This window comes from Myodes glareolus, chromosome 13 (genome assembly GCF_982192425.1).
Source record: "Myodes glareolus chromosome 13, mMyoGla1.1, whole genome shotgun sequence".
NCBI classification, from domain to species: domain Eukaryota; kingdom Metazoa; phylum Chordata; class Mammalia; order Rodentia; family Cricetidae; genus Myodes; species Myodes glareolus.
In genome coordinates, this window is record NC_142038.1 from 46,187,883 (window position 1) to 46,210,738 (window position 22,856).

The following is a 22,856-nucleotide window of genomic DNA, read 5'->3' on the forward strand; positions in this document are numbered from 1 at the left end:
AAATGAGCTGAACAGGGTAATTGTGGCCTCATAAAAACAGTTTTGTAATGTTCCTTCTGTTTCTATTGTATGGAACAATTTTAAGAGTATTGGTATTAGTTCTTCCATAAAAATCTTTCAGAATTCTGTGCTGAAACCATCTGATCTTGGACTTTTTGGGTTGGGAGATTTTTGATGACTGTTTCTGTTTCTTTAGCAGTTATAGGTCTTTTAAATTTGCTTATCTGGTCTTGATTTAATTTTGGCAAGTGATATTTATCCAGAAAGTTGTCCATTTTCTTTAAGTTTTCCAATTTTGTGGAGTAGAGGTTTTTGAAATATGACCTGATGATTATCTGTATTTCCTCCGTGTCTGTTGTTATGTCCTCCTTTTCATTCTGATTTTGTTAATTTAGATAATCTCTCTGCCTTTTGGTTAGTTTGGATAAAGTTTGGTTTCTTTTGTTTATTCTCTCGAAGAAACAACTTGTCTCATTGATTCTTTGTTTCTTTTCATTGATTTCAGTTCTCAACTTGATTATTTCCTGCTATCTAGTTCTCGTGGGTGAATTTCTTCCTTTTGTTCTAGAGTTTTCATATGTTCTGTTAATTCACTAGTGTGGGATTTTACTAGCTTCTTTATGTAGGCATTTAGTGCTATGAACTTTTCTCTAAACACTGCTTTCATTGTGTTCCATGAATTTGGATATATTGTGTAGTCATTTTCACTGAATTTTAGGAAGTCTTTAATTTCTTCCTTTATTTCTTTCTTCAGGTGAGCATTGTTTAATTTCCATGTGTTAGTGAACTTTCTGGAATTAGTGTTGCTGTCAAATTCTAATTTTAAGCCATGGTGATCTGATAAGATTGATGGGATTATTCCAATATTTTTTGTATTTGTTGAGGTTTGTTTTGTTACCTAGTATGTGGTCAATTTTTGAGAAGGTTCCATGAAGTGCTGAGAAGAAGGTATATTCTTTTATGTTTGGATGCAATGTTCTATAGATATGTGTTAAGTCCATTTGAATCATAACATCCATTAGTTTCCGTATTTCTCTGTTAATTTTGTTATGACAATCCTGTCCTGTGGTGAGAATGGAGTGCTGAAGTCTCCCACTATTAGTGTGTGGGGTTTAATGTGTGATTTAAGCTTTAGAAGTGTTTCTTTTACGTACGAGGGTGCCCTTGTATTCTAGGCATAGACGTTCAGTATTGAGATTTCCTCTTGATAAATTTTTTCTGTGACTAATATGAAATGTCCTTCTTTGTCTCTTTTGATTGATTTTTAGTTTGAAGTCTATTTTGTTAGATATTAGGATAGCTACATCAGCTTGTTTCTTAGGTCCATTTGATTGGATTTTTATTTTCCCCTGAAACCTTTACTCTTTGAGGCAGCAGATGTCTTTGAGGTTGAGATTTGTTTCTTGTATGCAACAGAAAGATGGATTCTGCTTTTGTATCCAATCTAAAAGCCTGTGCCTTTTTATAGGTGAGTAGAGTCCACTTCCAGTGGTAGCTATCTCTTGTTATTTTAGTTTTTGTTGTTAGTGATGTTATTGTGTATGTTTTTCTCTTCTTTGGTAGTTTCTGCTATGAGATTACCTATTGTCTGTGTTTTTGTGAATGTGGTCAACAGAACGACAACTATAAACAATAAAGTGGAGAGGGGAAAGGCCATGAGGCCTCAATCTGTGCAAAGCCCTACAGCTAGTTAAGAATGGGAGGGTGAGAGAAGAGCAGAAGTTTTAATGTGACATTATATTAACTATGTAAAGTCATGAATTTTAAAGTGTTTTAATAGTTTTGGATGACGGAAGAAAGAGTTTCTGCCAGATAAACGCAGCCTTTTACCTCCTTTCAGGTCATCTTTGCTATAAATCAGATTAACCAAATTGTGAGAAACTTGACTCCTCAGTTTTAATATACTAAGGAAGCAATTAAGGTCCGAATATGTGAGATAGATAACCCATTCTACTAGTTTTTTGTGGGAAGGAATTTTATCTAATATTTTCCAAAACTATTCTACAGGGAAATTTGCATTACTATTTGTCATTGATTGGGTATTTAGAATACTCTTTCTTCGCTCCACATATAGTAACTAAAGTTCTCTATAATAAATCTGACAGCCAAGCACTGTGTCTCCCTCTTGTTTTTTGAGACAGTGTTTCCTGTATTGTCTGGTCTAAGCAGGACTTGAACTCAGGAGGCTACTGCCTCTGCTGTTCAAGTCCTCAGATTGCAGGCATACATAAGTATGTCTGGTGTTGTTTATTTATAGATGAATAAATTGATGATCAAAGGAGATTTAGCTACTTGCATGAGGCAGTGAATGATGAATCTGAGACCCTTACCAAATCAGCTTTAACAGTACAGCTCCGGGCAAGCGAACCACACACCAACGGAAGGCTACATGTGCAGGAATGTGTGGGCAGTGCAAATTGGACTTGATGGATACAAATTAAAAAAGACATAAAAGTAGGTGGATGCATAACGAAAGGGGATTTGATAAGGGGAGATTGAAGAATTGGGGTGAATCTGGTCAAGATATGTAAGAAATTCTCAAATAACTAATGAAAAACAGAAGTTTCATCAACAGAAGGAAATACTATTTGGAGAGAAGTTGCTAACTGATAATCTAGATATGATTGCATGCATGTTTTGGTAACCATCCACCACCTCATAGAAAAGACCTAAGTGATCACAAACATGTCATAGAGAAATAACAAAGCCAAAACATGGAGAGACACATCTCCCTGGAGACATTAATTAATCCCGTGGATACCTCCACACATGAAAGGGAAGCATTTCTAGACTTCCATAACCTAGTGCCAATTCAAATGAGTTATCTCCTTGGAAACTGAAGAACATTGGCAAGTACTCTTACTAAGCTATTTGCTATAATGATAGTGTGCTCACTGATGACAAACATTTAATTTTTAATGAAGTTGTCATATAATTATGATATATACATATATATATATATATTTAATTTTTACATCATTATAAGTATGTCCTATTCATGCATTTTGAGTTTTTTGAGAGTTTGGGGTATTTGGTTTGGGGTAGTTTTGAGAGTCCTGTATATCTTCACAAATATCTTGCACTTATATGTAAAATAAATATCTATGGAGTGTATTCCCTATTACATTTAGAATACTCTCATTCTTTTTTTTAAGAAGTTTTTCTTTTTATTAAAAATTTCCTCCTCCTCCTTTTCTCCTACTTCCCTCCCCTCCCCCCATTACCCCCCTCCTTCTCCAGGACAAAGAGCAGTCAGGGTTTCCTGCCCTATGTGAAGTTCAAGGTCCTCCCTGCTCCGCCCAGGTCCAGGAAGGTGAGCATTCAAACAGACAAGGCTCCCACAAAGCCCGTCCATGCAGTAGAATCAAAGCCCAGCGCCATTGTCCTTGGCTTCTCAGTCAGCCTCCACCGTCAGGCACATTCAGCGAGTCCGGTTTGATCACATGATCCATCAGTCCCAGTCCAGCTGGCCTTGGTGAGCTCCCATTAGATCTGTCCCACCGTCTCAGTGGGTGGATGCATCCCTCATGGTCCTGACTTCCTTGCTCATGTTCTCTCTCCTTCTGCTCCTCATTTGGACCTTGGTAGTTCAGTCCAGTGCTCCCATGTGGGTCTCTTTCTCTATCTCCATCCATCACCAGATGAAGGTTCTATGGTAATATACAAGATATTCATCAGTGTGGTTATAGGACAAGGTCAGTTCAGGCACCCTTTCCTCTGCTGCTCAAGGAACAAGCTGGGGACATCTCCTTGGACACCTGGGAACCCCTCTAAAGTCAAGTCTCTTCTGTTAGTCCTTGTGTTGCCCAATTACATAAATACTATGTCAATGAGGTTTTAAAGTGGTACCTGATGGAATTCAGATATTTAGATAATTTTATATGTTTCAGATTATACTAAAAAGTTTGAAAAGCAGAATAAAAACAATACTGATTTTGTGATTATGGTCTAACACTAAGAGTAGAATTTTCATTATAGCAATTTCTCACTGTTGTGTTTCAATGTAAACTTGTGTTATATGCCCATTCTATCCTGCTGATAGAACATGGGGTCTGTGCTTAGTTATAATCTTGGGTCTAGAGAATTTTTGAAATGTAAGTTACACAACGTCTTCAAATTGTTATTCTTTCTACTCTATTTTTTAATGACTTCCTCTAAAGGAAATCCTTGGTGGTTTTTCTCCATACAACATAGTTCAAAGGAATTATATCATTTTAATATAAGTGAATGAAATGTCCTGCGGTCGAGACAGAGATCATCTGTCACATTAATCAAGCAGGAAATTCCATGAGGCAGTGGTCTGTGGAAAGTGAAGCCTTCCATGACAAAAAGAGTATTGCTCTATTTTTCTTCACTAAAACACTTCATCTGCCCAGAAGAGTGAGAGTAAAGCAAAAAGTATTGATTGCCTGTGGTCCTTCCTCTAGGCGTGGTGTCCCTTTGCATTTCTTCCACCTGCATTGGCGTGTCAGCTGGTGTTATCGTTGCTCCAAGCTTGTTTAGGTTACAGTATTTTTGAGATCCTGCGAGTACAGCTTCCCTTTCCCCTATACAGATAGAACAATCTCACAGCAGATACCTTGATTCTCTGGTTCTTACAATCCTTCTGCTCTTGAGAGAAGGAGAATCAGTCTTCCACGTAGATGAGCTTCATAAATGCCTATCCAATGCCAAGTGGTAGACCATAAGATCATACACATATTAGAAACACTAAATGGACTCAACATGTTTTGTTTGTATATTCCATGTATATATACATGCAGTGATAATAATTAAAGAAAAAGAGAGAGCATAACATTGGGTCAGTAGGGGGGTGAGGTTGGGGAAGGTCTCGAAGGAGTTGGGTAAGAGGTAAGAAGGGTGAATATTATAATATATTGTTTTAAGAAAGCAACAAGAATTGAATATGTGTTTCATGAGTAAATGGAATCAAGGGTGAATTTTCCTATTAGCTATGTGAATGCAGAAAGCAGACAAAACAAGAATACTCAGCTTTAATCTGTTGCAGACAGACAAGGACATCACATCCTACTCTAGCGCTGCATCTACAATTTCTGCTGTATCTGAGGTGAAAAACCACTGGAAAAGTAATGAAAATTTCTACTTACTAAATGACATATTTCACTATAAAATAGTTTATGGTAAAACATTAGAAAGTCTATAAATACGCAGGAATCGGTTACTAATTGGAGTAAATATGTGGTATACATATAACAAAACCACCTGTCAACACTAAAAATGCATTCACTAGCATTAAAATTAAAGTGATGCACACACAAAAATTAGAATATTAATTTTTATCCGTGTGATGACAAAGAGTTTTATGTCAAACTCAACAAAAATAAGACTGAACATTTTGCTGGTTACTATTTCATACAACAAATACGTCTTTTACATATTGGTATTTCTATCAAGTAGAGTTTATTTTTTTGTTTTTGTTTTTCTTTTTTTATTGATATTTGTTGAGCTCTATATTTTTCTCTGCTCCCCTGCCTGCCTCTCCCCTCCCTTTAGCCCTCTCCCAAGGTCCCCATGCTTCCAATTTACTCAGGTGATCTCATCTTTTTCTACTACCCATGTAGAATAGATCTATATATGTCTCTCTTATGATCTTTATTGTTATCTAGGTTCTCTGTGATTGTGATTTGTGATCTGGTTTTCTTTTTTGCTTTATGTTTAAAAACAACTTATAAGTGAGTATATGTGATAATTGTTTTTCTGGGTCTGGGTTACCTTACTCAAAATGATATTTTCTAGCTCCATCCATTTGCCTGCAAAATTCAAGGTGTCGTTATTTTTTTCTGCTGTGTAGTACTCCATTGTGTAAAGGCACCATATTTTTTTTCTATTCCCTGGTCGAACAGCATTTATGATGAGCACAGTGCCAGTAGATGGAGTTCAGCGTAGGCAAGGCACCGATGAGAAAGAATATCTTGTCAAATAGTCAACTCTCTTTGCTCCACTCTCCTTTTTTCCTATTAAATAATTTTTAAGAGATTCATGGCTGAAGTATGAACACAAATGAGAAAGAATTTTACCTTTCCTGAAAAAGAAATGGAAAACACAGCATTCTACTTTTTTTCTGTGTCCTTAAAGAAACAGAAAGGTACAAAATGCATCTTTCCTGGTACAGTTACATACATCCCTTCCTGTTTGTTTAATGAGTTTGTGGGAGTGTAGTTCAAACGCTTCCACTGAGGATATGTCAATAGATATGGCAAGTACTTCCCACAGTGGAGAGAATGTTTTGACATTGTCTTTCAAAATTTAACTGATGAATCTTCTACTATAATTCTCTAACTAGTCAAGAACCTAGCCACAGATATAACTAGGCAATACACACTCTTAAAGAACACAGAATTCACTCAGGCAGTGGTGATGCATGACTTTAACTCCAGTACTGGGGAGGCAGAGGCAGGTGGATCTCTGTGAGTTCGAGACCAACTTGATTTACAGGAGCTTGTTCCAGGACAGGCACCAAAGCTACACAGAGAAACCCTGTCTTGCAAAACAAAACAAAACAAACAACAACAACAACAAAAATAGCAGCAGATTTCACTTAATGAAATGTCAGGTCCATGTTCTGTTTTGAAGCAACAACTTTTCTAAATCTCTTTCAACATGAAAGCCTCATCCTGGTCTGGGACAAATGATATTATCCCCACACCATTATTAAAATAATTTCATAGTTTAGTTACATTCATTTTGACACTATTATAACCCTTATGATATATATTAGAGATAACGACTATGTTATAAATATCAATTTAATAGTTAAATTTACAAAGTATCACTTTTAAATATGTGAGACTCCATATTTCTGATAAATTGATTCTTTAGGCTGGGGCCAAAAACAGTTTTATATGATGAAGATATAAGTCATCAATACATAAAGTCTCTAGGTAGCAAATACATGCATATCACTATTGCCATCTGCTATGAATGTATCTTTACCAATACATAAGATCATTACAAAAGTGTTTCAGATTTTGGATTGGTGTTGCCCTTGCCCATAACCAATAGATAGTCTTATTCAAGCAGTTGAATGACTGAAGTAACATATACCTAACTCTACTAAACAACTGAAGCTTAATTAACAGGAATATATTCTAGAACAGTTTTTGGAAAACATTTGGGAAAAAAATCTAGTTAATGACTTATAACGTGTTATTATTTTTTAATTATATTTAATGTTAAAGTATTAAATGTAAGAGCAACAGCCAAATAAAAATTAGTTCTCCATTTATTCTGTTTATCCATATATTTATGACCATGAACAAAAAGTTTAACCCCATTTAATTAGAATTTTATCATACTAAAGAAAGAGATTCAAAATTAAAAATTATTAATTGCAGCTAAGAAATTCTAACCTGTGTAATACAAATTTTTGTGTTTGGGAAACAGTGAACTCACTGAATTATTTAAGGGAACCAAGGAAAAATAAATGTGATTATTTTTATGTCTTGTTTCTTCACAAATATGAAGTTCTATAGTTCCTGGGAATTATATTGCTTGTTGTTGCATCTTTGTCGTTTGGTCAATAGTCCGTAGCATAATATGTTGTTGATTTAATAAATTATTCATACAGTATGCTGCTACTAAGAATCTCAACTGAAAAAAAACCCACACAACTAGAGCAACAAACAACAACACAAACAAGTTGTAAGATTACCTTACAAGAATGTCAAGAATGAAACTTTGAGAAATGATGATACTCATTTAGTCATCTTCAAACTAGAGTTCAACAAAGATTCAAAATTCTGCATAATCAACAATCTATAGGAATATTAATTTATATGTTCAGTCACATTGTTTTATGTGAGTAAAACATTTGTAAAGAATAACACCATTAAAATATATATGATCAGACTTATATCTGTGGAGTAGAGTAAAAACACTCAGGGCTCAGACTGTATAAGTATAAGAAGATAAATAATATGTATGACAGTGTATCATGTCCTGGACTATTTAAAAATCTATGTGCTAATATTAAGTGTGGGGATTCATGTGCTACGTTCATGTCATTTAAAGACAAGGTTGGGGGTCACTGTTACACAACTGCAAACCAGTGATTTGTGACTTGACCAACCAACCCAGTGTGTTTCATAAGAGTAGCAACACACCTCTGGATATCCAAAGGGAAAACAGCCCACTGTGTTGAACCACAGTACAATGAAATAGTTGCATAGAACTAAAGTCTAGAAACAATCTGGGTATAATTTGTCATCCTACCATATTTTTACATTTACTGTAGATTTTATGCAAGTCTTCTCTATATTGAAAATTAAAGGATAATAATATGTGGAGTGGCTTTCTATTAGTATACATAAGATTACTTGACCCTAAATTAGAGAAATTCAAAACAGTGATAAACAGCTGACTGAATTATTTGTTCTGATATGGAACTTAAATGATTTAGGGTGAGGGAAAGACTGGTATCTTATTGACCTAAAGATGACTTTAAGTACCTGCATAAAATCTTGGGAACTGTGACTTCGGTAACACTGGTGGTGGTGGTGGTAGTTCTGAAGGAACACTACCACATTATCTTCTCATAACACACTCTCTCCCACATATACATAGGCAAACATACCTTTCCCTACACATACAGGCAAAAATCCCACCGCCCATCCAGAAATTATTTTTTCTGTTTTTCAACCAATGTAATGTTTTCACAGACTAAATACAAGGATACACTACACCGCACGAAAATTGGCGTGACAGATTCACTTTATCAGCTGGTTAGTTACTGGTACAACATCAAGCAAAATAGTTACAAGATTTTTTCTTTTCCACTGAGCTACCTACACATTCCCAAAGTAGTAATTTATTTTTAAAAAGCAAACACAGTTATAACCAAACAAATTACCAGTTAGGTCATACTCATAAGATTTAATACCTCAAAGAACTGGCATTATTTTTGGATATACTTTCATGATATTTTAATGCCAAATAAATATCTATGCAAAAGTAAGAACTGTAAAAGCTAGGTGGCTCAAATCCTGGTCAATGTAGCTTTCGTTGGTAATTAGCTCTGTACATACTCATTTGGGGAAGAATGAGCATTGACTCACACATAGTAGGGAAAAAATGAAGGCATTGCTTCTTTTTTTATTTTTTATTTTTGTAATCTGACCTCTCAATTGACTCATTTTCCCCAGTTTTTGAACAAATAGCAGAGCATATTTTAAAACAGGATTTGTCGTGAGGCCTACAGTGGTTCCAGTCGCGACTCGGAGACATCCCCATCTGGTGGCTGAAAGATAAAATGGCAGGTTTCTTTTTCTTTTTAAAGTTTATTAAATTATAGAAGTTTCCATTTCCGCCCCTCCTCCCAACACCCTCCCACTCCCCCCACTTCCTCTTCTCCTCCCTCTCCATCCCTAAGAGCAGTCAGGGTTTCCTGCCCTGTGGGAAGTTCAATTTCCGCCCCCCTCCCTCCAGGTCCAGGAAGGTGAGTATCCTTTCAGAAGATAATAATTTCATTGGCCAATAATTTGCTGTAGCTTGGTGAACACCCAGCAATAGCACAAAAATAGCAGACAAGATGATTTGTGCTCAGATTCTTTTATTTTCTCTCTGGCCTCCATTAGGGTATATACTTACATTTCAGTACTATAACCAGGTCAACCTTAGCATCTAATTACTAAGCCATGAGTATCACATTTAACAATACTATATAAATACAACTTGTCACAGAGCATAGCATAAAACAGATACTCTGAAACTATAGCACTTGGTCCTAGAAGACATAACCTTGCCATTAGTCACCATAACTTTTAACTAGTTTACAATAAGTGCAGAGAGATAATGGATGTCACTATGGGAATAAGAATTTTATTTTGAGTGCATCAACATAGATTTGAAATTGCAATATAAACGATTTCTCTGCATTATTGTCCAGAGGCAGAAAATTGAAGTACAAAGAAGTAGGAAAATGACTCAAGATCACACTTGATTAACATCACAAATAAACTCCCTGCTTTTCTGTTAAGGATCTCTTTTGCTACTGCACCTATCTTTGATCAAGAGGAATAGATGCAGGAGAAAACTATTCCTACTGAGAAAATGAACAGGATAAAGGAGAAGAAACTTCTTGAATATCTGCCCTACACATGTATAGTAATGTGTGGGTTATTTGATGTGTCAAGTTTGCATAGTCCTCACCAAAGTCTGTAATATTTCTCCCTCCTTGTATTAGTACTGAAAGATAAACTACAGCCTTATGCCTGCTAGGCAAATTCTCTAACACAGAGCTTAGTTGATTTCTCCCATTTTAATTATAACATTAAATATATGTATATGTATATATATATAAGGAAAATATACCCCAAGAAAGAAAACATACCTAAAAGAAACAAGACAGTCTGACAACCCCAAAATAAGCTCTTTTCTCTTACATTGCAAAGAAATGATACACAGAAATAAATTTTTATTACTTCATGAATTTTTATACTTGTATTACATGTTTACTCCAAATAGTATATAGGGGTATTCAATATTTCTTAACATCTGCATGTAGTATTGCACTTTATTCCTTTAGAAGTTAGTTTTTTATTCAATTATGTAGCTCATCATTCTGTTCAATTTCACTACATGGCATGATTCAATTGAAATAAAATATCACATTTTATTTGTATACTCAGATTTAAGCCAACATCAATGTCTAACCATTTTTCTTGCTGAAGATCTTTTTCCCCTGATGTCACACATAATGTTTCTCTCTATATCATCCAACATTTTACAAGTGCCCATGTGTACCTGTACAGAATAGTGTACAAGATCACATCTGAGGAACTAAATAGCTACAAAGGGAGTAAACATCTCAACCACACTAGGTATTGTCAAATATTTCATATCTTCAATTGTATTGACTACTTCCAAATTGTTCTCTGAGTAAGTACACAAATTTAAAATATTTCATTTAGTCTGCCATCCCTAAAACCAGTATTTTAAAACAAAGAGGCACCTTGACAATCTAATAATCTTATACCAGAGCTAAATTTGTTTAAATGAAATTTCATGTATTAGTGGAGAGGTGGAATATATTTTATATTATTCTGATATTAAGTTTTTCCTTTTTGTATCTCTGTTGCTACATTTGCTATTTAATTAGTCTCTAAATTTCTCACATCAATATGTTATTTATTTTTATTTTAGATATTAATTTTTGTTTGCTATTTGCATTGTCCAAGTCTTCTTTTAGTCTTTAAGCATTAAATTTATAAGACTTTCTTATAAACTTTAATAAATATTTTCAAACTTGTAAATTTGAAAAACACATAAACTTTGTGCTTCCTGTACCATATTTTGTAGCTACTTCCCAAGTAAAGTTCACAAGAACAGTTTCTAATGTGATTTTTTTAAGGACAATAAAGTTTTATTATTTTTGTTGAATTTTTAGTTCCCATAGAATACATCTGTGGGCATGGTATGGGTTAAGAGATTTATGCCATTTATTTCCACAGGGATTTTAAAATGATACACTGCTCAAGGAGAGACATGGGCATGGAATAATGAGCACAATGCAGTGAAAACTTTATTTATTAAGCCAAGAAAATTGCATTTTATCCCAAGGCCAATGAAAAGCACAATGACATTATGTAGGCAGAAGAGTGTTTTAAACTAGATAGGTAAGAGAGGGCAGGGAAGGGTACAGAGGGAATGGAAATGCAGCGAACAGGTAGCTGATAGAGAGGAGGAATAGTAATTAAGATGGGAGGGGTACAGAAGGCAGGACGGGTACAGAGAATGGGGAAGGATATAGAAAACAGAGAGGGGTACCGACGGAAGGAAAGATACAGGGAAAAGAGTGGCCAGAGGACAGGAATGGTGCAGAGAACAGTGAGGGTTCAGAGGGCTGGAAGGGTCCAAAGAACAGGGAGTCGACAGAGGGCAGGAAGTGTACAGAGGATGGGGAAGGGTATAGAGAACAGGGAGGGGACAGAAGGAAGGAAGGGTAAAGGGAATAAGAAGAGACACAGAGAGCAGGAGTTGGTGCACAGTTTGTAGTACTAGATGTCAGATAATGGAAGTCTGACCCAACACAGCAATGCACGTTATCACTGGTGTGTGGGGAGTTACAGGTTGCTAGGGCAGGGGGTTATAGATTGCTAGGGCTGCAGTGGAGACCTCAGCTTCAGGGCCTTTCAGCATCTTGTCTAAGTGTCCGCATGTTTCTGAGAAATTGTGAGTTTCTGAGAAACAGACATAGCTCCTGAACTATGTTTTGGCTTAACTTAAATCATTAAAATCCACTCTATGTCAACGGAGCCTGCCCAGGAAGCCAAATTAAAACAGAAATAAGTCCAGGGGATATTTTAATCAACTCAAAGCAACGCTTACTAGCTGAACGGTATCTGGGTGTAGTAGTCATTGCCTCTGATCTTCCAAGGTAGGAAAGATACGTGAACCAGGGCAGTGAAATGGAGAGCAGAGTGAAGGACTCCCTCTCAGGAGACGAGATTTTGTCAAGTTGGTCAAAGGAGCAGAGATGTGCTACTTCTGTCATCCCTGGGACCCAATATACCCGACAGAAACAACTTAATGGGGAGAGAAAGATTTGCTGTGATCAGAGTTTAAGTGCCTCATTTCACAGAATGTGTTGGAACAGCTAACATTACAGTAGGTAAGAAGCCTAGCATAGCTACAATCCAAAGGGACCACAGTCATCATAAGACCAACAAGGACACAATGTCAGTTACCAGTGCCTCCAATGGTACAACTGTGTGAACACAACTAAGAACCTCTCAATAGAGCTCTCAAAGTTTGAATCTATCGTGGATGAATCCACTCATTAGTTCAGAGCCCTCATGACCCAATTATACCAAAAAATGTCCTCACAGGCATACTTGACTTTATGTCTCTGGTAGTCATTTTTCAATCGAATCAGTCTCACAATCAAGATTAACAATCATAAGGGATGCTCTAATGGTTCCACAATAGAACATCTATAAAAAACGAATGATAATTTTATTCTATTCTCTTCTTAAAACATATAGTCAGTACCAACCATTGCCAAATTCTACAGGAAGTTAAACAAACCCGAGCCCTAACCCTAACCTTAACTCTAAATTTAATGTTAACCTTGTGTAATCATAGCCATAGACCTGGTTGGTGACATCTGCTTAGATTCAGCTTGGATGAACAAGGCCAGGTAGAGAAGAGCGCAGAAGAGATATCTGGAGATGTCCTAGGGTATGTCCTCTCCAACCATGATAATGTGAATACAATTTCTATTTATATAGTAGTACAATCATAATTTGAGGCATGCTATGATTCTGCTTGCAGCCAGGTTCCATCCTAAATGATACCTTTACCCCCAAACTGAAAGATTTCAGCAGATAACTATGTAATAGGTTTTTATGTCACACAGATGCCAAAGGTGTTTTATATTCTTTAGACCATTTAACACTTTATTGTTCTATTTGAACACTTTAGCTATGTGTGGTGGTTTGAATGAGAATACCCTCCCCCTCACACACACACAAACCATAGGCTCATAGATTTGAATACTTGTTTATCAGGGAATGGCACTATTTGAAAGGACTAGAAGGTGTGACCTCATTAAAGGAAATGTGCCACTAGGGGTGAACTTGGAGGTTTCAAAAAGCCCACGCCAGGCCCAATGTCTCTCTCTTCCTGTTGCCTGTAGATGTAGATATAGAACTCTCAGTTACTCCTCCAGAACCATGTCTGGCTGCATGCTGCCATTCTCCCCATCATGATGACAAGGGATGAATCCTCTTAACCTGTACGCCAGCCCCAATGCAATGTTTTCCTTTATAGGGGGCTGCTGTGGTCATGGTGTATTCTCACAGCCATAGAGCACTGAATAAGACACAATGAATTACAAGTAAGAAAATGTGGTAGTTTATTTTCCTGACAGTAACTCTTGACCTCAGAGAGGCAACATTTTCTGGACCTTTGCAGCCAAGTTAAGAATATGCCTTGAGACCATTTAAGACTATATACTTAACCTGCTGTCCTACTGTGTACTCTGCCTGTTTAATTTAACTTGCCTTTAAGAAAGCAAAGTAACCAACTTTATTGTGCCTTTGAATTCCTGCATAAGCAGATTTTAAAACCTGAGTTAAAATACATACTTTTAATCTTAAATTATATACTCTTCTATGTTCTTTACACAGAATAACGTATATATGTGTGTATGTAAGCGTTGGCTGAAAGTAGCCAATGGGTTTAAAGCAACCTTAGACAGAATATCCACCATAAATGTTGGACGTAACATGTAAATCTAGATTGAGAACACGTTTGCAGTTTGGTTTATTATTTTGGGTCCTTTGGGGGTCACTAAAGTAACTTCTTCCTTTGTGAAGTTCTGTTTAATATCTCTGAAAACAATTACTTGTTTTAACAAATCTCTTTGTTAAAAACAGGCATAACAGAAATGCAGACACTAATACTGTCAGATACACAGGAACAACAGATAAGCTACAAACAGACTTTTAAGCACAGACTACAGACAGATGGAAACATAGGAAGAGAGGCAAAGAATTCAAATTTGAGCTTGCTCTTGGTCAACTTATTCCAAAAAGAAAGTTCTTTGTCTTCTTAATCCTCAATATAACAAAAACTCAAGAAAATTATAAGAGATGATCAATGACCAAGAAGAGTCAAAGGAAACCTGATGTGGGATAAGCCACTTGGAAAGGTCACAAAAACACCTAAGGGTCAGAGGAGCCTACCCAACTCTTCAGACCCTTTGGAACCATAACTGCAAGTCTGGGCTGTTGCTTCAGCAAGGAAGAAGGTTGCCCTGGGTCAGAATGATTCCGCTTCACCTCAACTCTCAGGCAGCTTCTGCAGACCCACCTTTGAAAGCACAAAGTACAGCTCCCCTCTGAATAACTGGCTTTTCCAGTGGGAGGGTGATAAAGGAAGTCAGTGGCTCAAGCTAATCAAGCTCCAACAATGTGCTCATTGGCCTTAACCCAAACAAATTTACAGATATTGTGTTTCTCTTGATGTATTACAAAACCCTGCCATTCAAATACATAATAGATGAATGTGATGCAACACTTTTATTTTTATCTCATATTGAAAGATTTGGGTCATAACAGTGAACAAATATTGCAACTAAGTCTATGAAAAAAAGATAAATAGTAAGATTGCAATTTGAGGAAATTAAAACTCTACACTAAGGGACATAAAATACTGGAGACTAGTTTCCTCCAGATGAAATAATTGTGATTATGGAAATTGGAGCGGGGTACAATGTGCAATTAGGAAATACGAGGAAAACAAACTAATTCTGGGATAAAACATTGAGAAAAGTGAAATTAGAGCTTTGAGGGGGAAAACCAATTAATTATGAAAAATTATTTGGAGGCTAATAGTATTATTTTAAATAATGCGCTTTCCATGAAAAATGATCATATCATAAAGACAATGTTTTTCTTTGCTTTTTTTTTTGGCAAGCGTTCTGAGGAATAAGAAAAAAAATAAGAACATGGAAGTTTAGTAACAAGTTTGTCAAAGAGATAAGTGTAATGTAGTTCCTGCTCCTGGCTGGAGGGCAAGTCTGTCTGTTCCATCTCTGTTATCAGCAGCCATCTACGGGAGAGCAGAGAAAATTGCCAACAGAATACTTGCCTTCACTAGCTAGGTATTTATTTCAGGAAAGATTTCATTTTGTGTAACCTTTGTTTTCATTATCCTTTGTTAAACAGAGCCACTAAAAAAAATTTCCTCATTTCCCTTGCTTGCTTAATCCCTGTTTCCACACAGATAAATCTCATATAATTAGCTTGAGCTTAGGAAAATAGTGTAGCCTAGCACACAGGCAATGGAGTTTACGCCACGGCAGAGGAAGTTACAGCCTGCTGTGGGAATAGAAATGCTTTATTGGGAATGCCTTGCCCGTGGCTCTGCATGAAATGAAAAGAGAGCACAGGAAATTATTTTAGCTCTGAAGTATTTTCCCTAGCCAAAAGTATATTTTATTCTCATTCATTTTCTTTGATATCTAATACCTAAGAATATCATTTTGACTATGCTTTAATTATGCCAACAAAATGATTACAGAGAAATTATTACAAGGGATCAGCCCAGATGTGTGCATTAGTTATTTCTCCTTGGGGCCTAGCACAAGGATTGGTACTCACCAATAACTGTTTTATGAAAAATGGAAAATAGTGGTGTAGCTCTCTGAGAACATTTCATGGAAATTCTTCTATACTTGTCTTCTGGTCCAGGTTTCTAGGAGAGTCTTTCAATCCCTGCCCTCATTACAGATGTGGTTAGATGTTTGGATTTATTGTCCTAAATATAAATGGACATACTGAGGGACATAATAGCATGTTCAAAATATGCAACAGTAAAGCTACAGACACAGACACACAGAAACACACACAGACACAAACACACACTTGCAGACACAAACACACAGACACAAATACACACAGACACACACAGATGCATGAACAGACACACAAGCAAACCCATACAGAGACACACACACAGACACACAAACATACACACACACACACACACACACACACACTGTGTACTAGGGAACAATATAGAGAATCAAGAACAAAAATAAGGGTCCAAATAAACATTTCATTCAATACTTCATCTCATCTTGCAGAAGAGATGTTAGTAGCAGGGTGCAGTGTACACATTTTCATATGTGAAAATATTATATCAAATATATCTTCTGTCATTCTATGGGATCCTCAGGGAATCGATCCAGGAAACTGTGCATGTCCATGCCATAATCCTCAGATAATGAAGTCCTTGTAAGTAAGCTTGCACAGCCTTGTGAATTGTTTAAATTGTTTTAAGGCTACTTATAATAAGGAATATAAAGTGAACACTGTGTAAACAGTTGCTGTACTGCATTATTTAGGAAGTAATGACAAGGAAAGAGTCTGAACACGCTCCATATAGATGTAATTTCACTTTCCCATGGTTGATTGGACCCACAGATGTGGAAGCCAGGGACAGAGGGAGCTGCTTATATCATAAGATAAAAACAGAAAGTGTTTTTCAGAATAAAAGACAGGGTGTCTGCCTCAGTTATTTAATTGCTAATGTTGCTCAGTTTATGTTAAGAAAATCAATTCTTCCAGGTGCTTAGGTGCACACCTTTAATGCCAGCACTCAGGGATGCAGAGACAGGCAGATCTTTATGAATTCAAGGCCAGTCTGGTCGACAAAGCCTGTGAGTTCCAGGACAGCCAGAGATACACACAGAGAAATCCTGCTCTGTGTCACCAAGCTCTCCATGGACTTCTACTTTGTCTGGGGTTTGAGAGATATTCATCAAGACACCCTCCCAAATTCCTTTGTGTGTAGAGTGTATATTTTGGGTAAAGATTGGTATTCAATAAAATATTCATGATTTTAAAACACAGAGAATAGAATGCTTCAGGAAGTATTGTCTCACGGAAATAACCAAAATTTGAGGTGAAGCACGTTCCACCTTTTAACTGTCGTTTTTACTTTTGTCCCTGTGATAGCTGATGCTATATATCCACACTACTCTATATCCACACTACTCTATCCTCTAATAAGTGTCTCAGATAAGACAAGAGGAGCATGAGCTAACTTCCTGCTGAGGGCTCTTCTACTTAAACTGGAAAGGATGTTCTCTTTCCTAGTTCCTTTTCTTAGCAAGCACGTGTGACTTAAGAATTGCCATCAACTACAGTCCTTGCTAAGAGATTTACAGTGTTGTATGTGTGTGTCCGTGGGCTCTGTTTTCAGTGGAGACTTACAACTCCAACTTTGATTGCTGTAGTTCGTCTGTAATGCTCCGTGTAAGATCTACGGGTTTATTGAAACAGATTCCTGATTTCTGCCAAGTACTGTTCTCAAAATCACTTCCCTTTCCTTTCTCTTCTAAGTACTCAACACCCCAAGCAGCTATCTACTCAAGGAATTACTGTATGAATTGCAGTCTGTTTTTTCTGACTCGCCAAATCCAATGCATTAGCAAGTCCCTCCTACCCTACTTTAGAGATACAAATATATCATATATTGATTAGTTTCATGCCAGCTTAGAGTGTTTAACTGAATCCAAATGGTGGTTAAGTATAAAGTGCTTGCCTTTCTATTAGTTTCCTTGCTTTTCCTTAGCCATTTACAGCCGTTTACCATTACAGTGATCCTGATAAAACTTAAACTTTATTTTTACCTAAAATCTTTATGTGTTAAACCCCAAATAACACTTTTTTAAAATAAAAGTTTATTTTCTTGTTTCGGTGACCAAATAAGTCAAAGGAGAAAGGGTTTATTGGAACTCACAGTTCAAGGGGACAGTCTGCTCTGGCATTGAAGTCGAGACCGCAGGATCTTGGATGTCATCACATCTGTAACCAGGAACCTGGGAGGGATGAGGGCACTCTCAATTGCGTGCAGCCCAGAAGCTCATCTCAGGGGATGAGGCCATCTAAAGTAAGTGACTCTCCTCACCACATTAAAATTATTCTAACTTAGTTAAATCCCAGAACACATAGGCATCCCCTCATAGGGGAGCCTGAAGGTAATTCTGGGTCCTGACACAATGATTGGCAGGTAGCACTAACCACACACCTGTACTCTTTGCTCAGTACAATAAAGACTTAGAAAATGGTCCCTGTCTAGTTACCTCATTGTTGCTGATGGTTCTCTTGCCCATCCTTGCTGAGGGTAGTCTTCATCCCTTTCATATTCTAAAATTGCTTTGGTCTGTGGTTCCAGGGGGAGAACACAGGACCCTGTACAAGCCCAACAGGAAGTTTCCCAGTGAAATGTGTTTCCTGCCTGTTTTGTTCTCTTTCGTTTTAGCGTCTTTACGATTTTCCCGCCTCTCTTTCTAGAGCTTTCTAACCTATACTTCTGTTTCCATAAAGTTCACGTTTCTTACTCAAATGCCACCTCACATTAACTTAATGTCTCTTCAGAGAAGTGCCCAACCACACTATTCAAAGTATGGTTTTTTATGTTCCAAGCATAATCCATTGCTTTCCCCTGATTTCTTAGCATTTTTTATTTGTTTCTCATTGAATTCTTTTATTTTTTTATATTTTATTTTTAACAAGTATTTGTCATCATTTTCTCCCTGTAGCTAGCATTAATGTTTAAATGTTTTTAAGAGAACAAAAATATTGTATATTTCTGGTGCTGAGGATAAAATTAAGACCTCTTACATACTAGGCATGATTTCTGTCACTGAGTTGCATGTGTGGCTCCAAAAATCTTCTTTAATAATGGTTTAGAGCTAGGGTTTGGCTTAGTGATAGAGACACAAAGTCTTGGGTTCAATCCCCAGTTCAGAAAATAAATGAATTAATAAACATAAAATAAGTAAGTAATATGTTTCAAAGAATCATTCAGAGAACACAATTGAATTTTCCTTAGCCATGCTTATTTCTATATAATAGAAACAGGAAGAGATATTTAATATGGTAATTCTGGGATAAAATGACACTCCAGAATGATATACAATAACAGTACCTCCAAGCCTGCCAAATTAATATAATATTATAAATCAAATTAAATGATCTCAAGCAAGTCAGTTTTTAAAGCAGTAAAAAAGGAAGTCAAAATAGAAAATAATACATCGTAGGTCTTGTTGAGTAGAATGGATTAGATATATCTAAACACATAAAATAGTTTAGTAATCTGAAATTTATTCATATATGAATTCATTTTTAATTTAAACTCTGCCTTAACATTTTACAAAGAGTGGAGAGGTCTTGTAGATTGCTATACTCTCATATGTAGAGCTAACCCATCTTGAATACCACCAAAGTTTTAAGTCAATACTTAGTGAATTTTTACAAAATGGATTACATAAATCAATAAAGTATGACTATACATGGAAGAAGGAAAATAAAGTCTATATATAGAGATATAAACTTTTAATGTTGCCTCTACATAAAGATTCATTCAAGGCCTCTTGTATTTCATACTCCTTCTCTTTCTACAATACCATCAGAAACAGTAAAAATATCAGAATAACAAAAAATGCTTTATTTCACATTTCACTCTATTTCCTTCTTCCATCGGTATAAAGACCTGAACTGGCACAACTGTTTGTCCTACGAATATCTTCAGTTACTTTCCTGGTTAACTTGGCCAACTTGATGCAGTCTAGAGTCACCTAAGAGGGACGTCTTTGGAGAATTGTCTAGATCAGACTGGCCTGTAAGAGAATAGTTGTGATTGTTAACTAATGACAGAGGGCTCAACCCTCTGTCAGTGACACTGTCTCTTGGCAGGTTATTGTGGGATTCACAGAAAAGTTAGATAAGTGTGAGGGAGTCAGAAAGTGAACCAGAGAGCCAGCCCGCAAACAATGTTCCTCCCAGGTTCTGCCTCTGAGTTTCATTCGAATTCCTACTCTGCTTCTTTAATAATGGACTATGACCTAGAAGTTAGGCCAAATAAATCCTTTCCTTCCCTAAGAAGCTTTTAGTTCGCTTTTTGAAATTATTATTACAGCAACAAAAAGAGAATCAGAAGACAGATGAAGACAATTTTAAATTTGCTTCTTGTACTGGAAAACTTCTTGAGATCTTGGGATCTTTACACACTTTGGAAAGGATTTGTTATCATTCATTATCATTATTATTATTGTATATGATTAGGAAGAGACTTAATCAAATCTTTACATGTCCAGTCCAAAAGGTTTTAGGATTAGCTCTAGTCTGCTCATCAGTTCAATAGTCTAAAGCCAAATTCAACTTACTTATCTAGACTGGTTATTAAGGTTAGCAGAAGTATATTTCTCCCAAACAATTAAACCAAGTGCAGAGTCACGTCAAATGAGAAAATATAGCCAGGGTGTTGGTGGCCTTTTCAAAACTGATATATTTTATTCTATCAAAATATATTACATTTGTTGAATTAGTTGTAATCTTAGTCTGTCTTAATAGAATTATAGAAGCAGAATCTAAGTTATTTTAAATTAGTTGAATTCAAATTCTTATATTCTACTGCAGAAAAATAAAGAATAATATTCCTAGTTTAATCACAGTTTTCTATTCTAAGTGCAGTCTCCAGGCTGTTTTTAAAAGCGAATATTCCTGAATGCTCATGACTTCTCAAACTTGCTGTCCTTACTAGAAGGGACATATGTTTGTTTCTTCTTTGCATTGATATTTCCTGCTCATGACTAGACTGTTGGATTAAATTTCACCTGTCTCAGTTACTGTTCTATTTCTGTAAAGAGGCACCATGACCAAAACCTCTTATAAAATAGAGTATTTAATTGTGTGCTTTCTTACAATTTCAGAGGGTTAGTCCATGACAGCAAGAGTGGGAAGTGTGACAGTAGACAGGCAAGCATGGGGCTGGAACAGTAGCTAAGAGCTTGCATTTTGTCTACAAGCATACAGCAGAAAGAGATACAGACTGGTTCTACTGTGAGACTCTGAAACCTCAAGACCCACCCCCTATGAAATACCTCTTCCAACAAGGCCATATTCCTAAACAGTTCATCAGCTGGGAACCAAACATTCAAACATATGAGCCAATGGGGATCGTTCTCATCCAAACCTATGCAGACTTCTACAAAATCTCCTTTGTCTTCTTTTAGGTCTCCCATCACTGGCCATGCACTACCACTTTCCTGTTCTTACAGAATGGTTACAATTTGTAATTAGTCTGTTCATTTACCTGTTTATTTGTCATGATCTTTCATTTTTTACTAGTGAGAAGACTATTTCCTATATTCTCAGTCTATCACATACTCATTTCTTCATAGACTCTTCAAAGCTTGTCTGACAAAGGGATGAGTTCTTCAGTTACAACAGGAAACAGAGATCACAGAGTATTGTATGAGGCTGCTTGTTTGTTTCTGGCTGCTCAGCCCCAAAATAATCACACAGAAACTATATTATTTGCAATACTGTTTGGCCAATAGCTTAAACGTATTTCTGGCTAAGTCATATCTTAAATTAAACCATCTCCATTAATCTATGTATCGCAATGATGTGGTGGCTTACAGGATAAAGTTCCAGTGTCTGTCTGTGGTGGGGCTACATGGTTTATCCCCGATTCCACCATCTTTCTCCCAGAATTCAGTTTAGTTTTCTCTGCCTAGCTAAGTTGCTTTGCTATAGGCCAAAGCAGTTTCTTTATTCATTACCCAATAAAAGCACACATAAACAGAATGATCTCCCACACCATTTCCCCTTTTCTGTTTAAATAAAAAGGAAGGTTTTAACTTTAACATAGTAAAATTACTATAGCAAGACAGGTATCGAACAAGAATAACAGTTACAATATTTATATCTACTTTATCATAACTAAAGAAAACTATGACTATAGCTATCTATTCTTCAACTCCATCAAAGACTTCAAAAGGATATAATATTACCAAATAAACACAAAGTATATCATAATCAACTTCTAAAACACTAGAATTGACAGAAACATCTTGCTGCCTGGACAGTTACCCAAAATTCTTCTGTATCATTGGGTCATCCAATCTTCAGTCCACAGGTCCATAGTATCCAGCAGACTTTTTCATGAAGCAGGAAGTTTCAAAGACAGTTCTCCACATATTGGCAGATTGTCAGTCACTTTCTTCTGTGTCCTACAGAATGTCTGGCAGATTCTTTCATGAAGCAGGAACCCCAAAGGACTGTTTCACTTTCTTTAGGCAACTTCAGCAGTAATTTTTACATGGGTTCTGCATGTCTAGTTCATACAGAATACCATAAAGCATCCTAGGCAAGAGCAGTTTCTTGCCCAAATGGCTAGCAAACTCCATAAGGAGACTCTTCGACACCCATCTTCCTCTTGAATTAATTGGTGCTGCCAGGAGATGGGTCTCACTGTCATGGAAAATCCTAACTTATTAAACCATTTTAAATGTCATATTCTGAAGGTCTCTGTATATA